Raw genomic sequence first — 6,000 nt, forward strand, 5'->3', positions numbered from 1 at the left:
CCTCTGTGTCTATCAAACTGCTTGTTCATCCGTATCCTTTATCATATAAGAAGCTGGTAAAGTAAGTGTTCTGAGTTCTGGGAGCTATTCTAGCGAACACTCTAATACAAGGGGAAGAGGTCATGGGAAACTCCAATTTGTAGCCAAATCAGAGAGAAGTCACAGGTAACCTGGTGATCTATGACTCGTGATTGGCATTTGCGGAGGGGATGGGACTCAGCCCTCACACTTTGGGCTCTGATGCACTCGCCAGGAAGACAGTGTCGGGATTGAGTTGACTTGTAGGACTCCCAGCTGGGGTTGCAGAGAATCACTTGATGGGAGAACATCCCCCACACATCTGGTGTCAGATATGCTGAGGGTGGTGACAGTGTGAGATACAGGGGGACACAGGAAGAAAGAACTGAGGCTTGTCCCAATACAGGGCCCAAGTTCTATGCCCTGAGAAAGTCACCTGTAAAGCTGCTTCCCTCTGTCCAAGCACCAGATTCATCCAGGTAACTCAGAGGGGAGGGGTAAGTCCCAGGCCAGGAGGGAGGCTTCAGGCGAAAGGTCAGCCAGGCTAATGACGGCTAATGGATCCCAGACACCAGCTGAACCTGCTGATCCTCTAACAAACAAGCAGGTCTGGCAGGTGTGCCTGCAAGCTGGCCACTTCTGGAAGCCTCCCGGTGAGGGTGTCCCAACTGGTCTTCCTTGGAAATAGGGTTTTGAACAAAACTTCCTCAGATTCACAGTATTTCTGAAAAAGCTTTTGGGAGGGGAGAAACCCCTTGGGTGTGGGAGGTAGGCACTGTGTACAGTGAACATGAAGTTCAAACCTGGCCAGGCCCCACCACTAAGCAACTGTTCAACCCGCCAAGTCACCTCCACGGCTCCATCTCCTCACTGCATTAGTCAGGATAGATCAGGCTGTTCTGCGGTAACAAATAAACCCCCGCGATCTCAGCGGCTTACCAAAATAAAAGTTCCTTTACTCAGAGTCACTTTATGGGGCAGACATCCCTCCTTGTCACGTGGCTACAAAGTCAGGGACACCTGGTCTCCATGGGCCCCGACCGGGGAAGGAAGAAGCACCTGGAGGGTCTTGTCTGAAAGTGGCTGACATCACTCCACCACATCACTGCCTGGACTCATCGTGGGACTGCAGCCCCTCCCAAGAAGGAGGAAGCGCACAGAAGTGCGTCCTTTACCGCTCAGCCATTAAATCCATGGAGTCAGTCATCACATTTCGGGAGGGGCTCCTAACGTGTGCCAGGCATTATGCTGAATGTAGAGCTACAGAGACGTCCCTGTCCTCGTGAAGTTCAGATGTGGGTCAACGTACAAACTGGTGCAGCGTCACAGTCCTGCGGGGGCAGCAGAGAGGCGCCGTGCCCAGCCTGGGGGAGGGGCCGGCAGCCTTGAGCAAGCAAGCAGTCCACACCGACTCTGAAAAAACGTGCTTGCTGACATATACACGCTTGTGTTTTTTACAAATGTAACTGATGTAAAGGATGGGTTACACACGATTTACAAACAATGCTTAAAATACACAATACAGGCTCACCTCAGGGATATCAACAGCTTGGTTCTAGACCCCAAAATAAAGCACATATGGCAATAAAGTGAATCATGTGATTTTTTTTGGTTTCCAGGCACATATAAAAGTTATGCTTATACTACACTGTAGTCTATTAAAAGTGCAACAGTGTTATGTCTAACAAACAATAGTAAAGTGAAAGTGTTAGTTGCTCAGTCCTGTCCTACTCTTTGCCATCCCATAGCCTGCTGGGCTCTTCTGTCCATGGAATTCTCCAGGCAAGAATACTAGAGTAGGTAGCCATATCCTTCTCCAGGGGATCTTCCCAACCCAGGGATCGAACCCAGGTCTCCTGCATCACAGGCAGATTCTTTCCCACTGAGCCAGTAGGGAATGTGTATACCTTTATTGAAAAATACTGTATTGCTGGAAAGTGTTACCATTATCTGAGTCTTCAGCAGGTCTTAGTCTTTCTGCAATGGTGACATCAAAGATCACTGATCGCAGATCACCAGAACAGATACTATAATAATAATCATAATAATGAAAAAGCTTGAGACATCATGAGAATTACAAAACCTTGTCACAGAGACAGGAAGAGAGCAAAGGCTGTTGGAAAAATAGCACTGATAGACTTGCTTGGTGCAGGTTGCCCCAAATCTTTATTCTGTGAAAAAAAAAAAAAAAAAGGCAATATCTGCAAAGCACAATAGAACAAGGTCTGCATATAGTCCACACCGTAAGGCCCACACAGCCAAATGGTTCTCATAAGATATGCTCACTGATTTTGCTAAGCCCTTCCACTCAACCATTATTTGACAAACGGAGTTGCACCCCCATAAGCTCTTTCCTCAGTACAGTTCAGTTCAGTCAGTTCAGTTCAGTCACTCAGTGGTGTCCGACTCTTTGCAACCCCATGAATCGCAGCACGCCAGGCCTCCCTGTCTAACACCAACTCCAGAGTTCACTCAGACTCGCGCCCTTCGAGTCAGTGATGCCACCCAGCCATCTCATCCTCAGTCGTCCCTTTCTTCTCCTGTCCCCAATCCCTCCCAGCATCAAAGTCTTTCCCAATGAGTCAACTCTTTCCAGGAGGTGGCCAAAGTACTGGAGTTTCAGCTTTAGCATCATTCCTTCTGAAGAAATCCCAGGGCTGATCTCCTTCAGAATGGACTGGTTGGATCTCCTTGCAGTTCAAGGGACTCTCAAGAGTCTTCTCCAACACCACAGTTCAAAAGCATCAATTCTTTGGCTCTCAGCCTTCTTTAGGGTCCAACTCTCACATCCATACATGACTACTGGAAAAACCATAGCTTTGATTAGATGGACCTTTGTCAGCAAAGTAATGTCTCTGTTTTTTAATACGCTGTCTAGGTTTGTCATAACTTTTCTTTCAAGGAGCAAGTGTCTTTTAATTTCATGGCTGCAGTCACCATCTGCAGTGATTTTGGAGCCCACCAAAATAAAGTCTGTCACTGGTTCCATTGTTTCCCCATCTATTTGCCATGAAGTGATGGGACTGGATGCCATGATCTTAGTTCTTTGAATGTTGAGTTGTGTTTTTTTTAATGTTGAGTTTTAAGCCAGCTTTTTTCACTCTCTACTTTCACTTATCAACAGGCTCATTAGTTCCTCTTCACTTTCTGCTACAAGGGTGGTATAATCTACATATCTGAGGTTACTGATATTTCTCCCAGCAGTCTTGATTCCAGCTTGATGATTCCATATATCAGCAGAGTATGATGTACTCTGCATATAAGTTAAATAAACAGGGTAACAATATACAGCCTTGAGATACTCCTTTCCCAATTTGGAACCAGTCTATTGTTCCATGTCTAGTTCTAACTTGCTTCTTGACCTGCATACAGGTTTCTCAGGAGGCAGATAAGGTGGTCTGGTGTGCCCATCTCTTTAAGAATTTTCCAGTTTGTTGTGATCCACACAGTCAAAGGTTTTAGGGTAGTCAATGAAGCAGAATTATATGTTTTTCTGGAGTTCTCTTGCTTTTTCTATGATCCAATGGATGTTGGCAATTTGATCTCTGGTTTCTCTACCTTTTCTAAATCCAGCTTGTACATCTGCAAGTTCTCAGTTCACATAATGTTGAAGCCTAGCTTGAAGGATTTTGAACATTACCTTGCTAGCATGTGAAATGAGTGCAATTATGCAGTAGTTGAACATTCTTTGGCATTGCCCTTCTTTGGGATTGGAATGAAACTTGACTTTTTCCAGACAGATGATAGATAGATAAACAGAACTGATAGAGTTGATGAGAGTTGACATAGATAGAGTTGATAGGTAGGTAGATCCAGAGTTGGTAGAGTTCATAGACAGATAGGAAGTCAGATTTGAAAGATAAACAGACAGACAGACATATATGAAGTCCATATATATATGGATGAACGTATTTACTCCTCATATCAGCCCTGTCGTGTGAGGCAGGTACCACTGGAGGAAGCTGAGGACAGCATGGCTAGGTAACTTCTGAAGGTTCAAGCCCAGGCCATCTTGTTCTCAGTGACACTGACCACTTTCCCACACGGGGCCCTGCACTGGTCATTTCTCACCCTCTAGGGCTCACAGGAGCCAGGAGTCATGGTGCATGTGACCTTGGACCCAGGGCAGGCCAGGCAGTGGGGCCCGCAGGTTAGACAATCTTGGAGCCCCTCTTTAAGGCACAGACTACAACACGATGTTGACTAATCCTACAGGTTTTGGAAGCAGCCGGGCCAGGAACAGCCCCGGGTTTTCAGCTCTGCTGGCCTCATGTAAGCAAGTCTCTGCCCTGGTGGTCTCTGGGGCTGTCAGTCTCTGATTATCTGTGTAATGGATTCTGGGATTTTTCTGTCCACTGGCACCTTGCATATCTCTTCTCTAGGAAGAGGAATGATACCCCAGGAGGGAAAACCATAGTGGGGTCCACAGGAAACCCCCAAATCCCCAGGCGCCCCCTCAGCCCACTTCTGAGACAAGGGCTGGGATCTGGGGCCCTTGGGCAGGGCACTGAGTGCAGGCTGCTTTGAGCCATGCAGGCTCGGAAGCTGCTGGCCCTGGGGTATGCTTTCAAAGGCATGAAGAGCTGCGGGAAAGCTATGGAACATTTCCTGCCCAGACCTGAAGCTGATGGGATCATTAAAATGTAACCTGTCCAAGGCCATGCATGGGGCCTAACACACAGAGGGAGAAGAGGCCCAACGACCCCTAACCAGAGGAGCCTGGTTAAAGTTAGATCAAGGAGAGTCTTGTCACCATTCATTCTCCACTAAAAAGAGTCAGGGCTCTGGGGAGGGACAGCTGATTCCACAGCTTGGGACCAGAAACCACAAGATGAGCCCAGAACATATGCTTGTGCTAGAAAGGGAGGAAGTACTCAAGGAATGGTGGGGCTGTGTCAAAAAGACACAGAGGCTGGCCTTAATGGGCTCCCAGAGACCAGATCTGGGATGATCTGAGCATCAGGATAAATAATGATAAAAATGAGTCATAATCCACTGGATGAAACAGAAAACCACAAGTCCACACATATGTTAATTGATTGATTGTGTTAATTAATTTACTCAGATATTTAGAATTATTAACCATAACTATATTTGATGCATAATTGGTTACTTACATAGTTTCAAAGTATTTCTCCACAAAACACTTACTAATTAGAGACAAAAACTCACATCGGTGGAGAAACTTGGCAGACAGACCTTAATCAGGAATTAGTTCCATCAGTGACAGAGCAAAGAGAAAATTGTGCCATGAGAAGAGGAACCACTTCCGTTCCTACCAAGATTCAGACCCTGAATCTAAGCACGAGGCAACACCAGAAAACTCAAATTGTGCGACATGATATAAAAAGTAGTGTCTGTGATGCTCAGAAGTGTTGAGGTCATGTAAGCCAATAAAAGACTGAGGGGCGTCTCTGACGGCTGAGTGGTGAAGACTCCACCTGCCAATTCAGGGAACACAGGTTTGATCCCTGCTCCAGGAAGATTCCACATTCCACGGAGCAACGGAGCCCATGTGCCCCAACTATTGAGCCCGTGCTCTAGAACCCAGGGGGCTTCCCAGGTGGCGCTCATGGTAAAGGACATGCCTGTCAATGCAGGAGACATAAGAGATGTGGGTTCGATCCCTGGCCTGAGAAGATCCCCTGGAGGAGGGCATGGCAATCTACTCCAATATTCTTCCCTGGAGAATCCCCTGGACAGAGGAGCCTGGCGGGCTATAGTCCATAGTGTCACAAAGAGCTGGACACAACTAAAGTGAATCAGCCGGCCCTGGAGCCTGGGAGCCGCTACGGAGCCTCTGTGTCCTAGAGCTTGGTGCGCTGCAAAAGAGAAGCCACAGCCATGAGCAGCCCATGCACCACAGTTAGAAAGTAGCCCCCACTCACCACGGCAAGAGACAGCCCTGTGCGGCAACGAAGATGCAGCACAATCGAAAACAAACACACAAATTAATTAATAAGGACAAAAAAATGTTTTTAA

This window comes from Ovis aries, chromosome 13 (assembly GCF_016772045.2).
Source record: "Ovis aries strain OAR_USU_Benz2616 breed Rambouillet chromosome 13, ARS-UI_Ramb_v3.0, whole genome shotgun sequence".
Classification (NCBI taxonomy): Eukaryota; Metazoa; Chordata; class Mammalia; order Artiodactyla; family Bovidae; genus Ovis; species Ovis aries.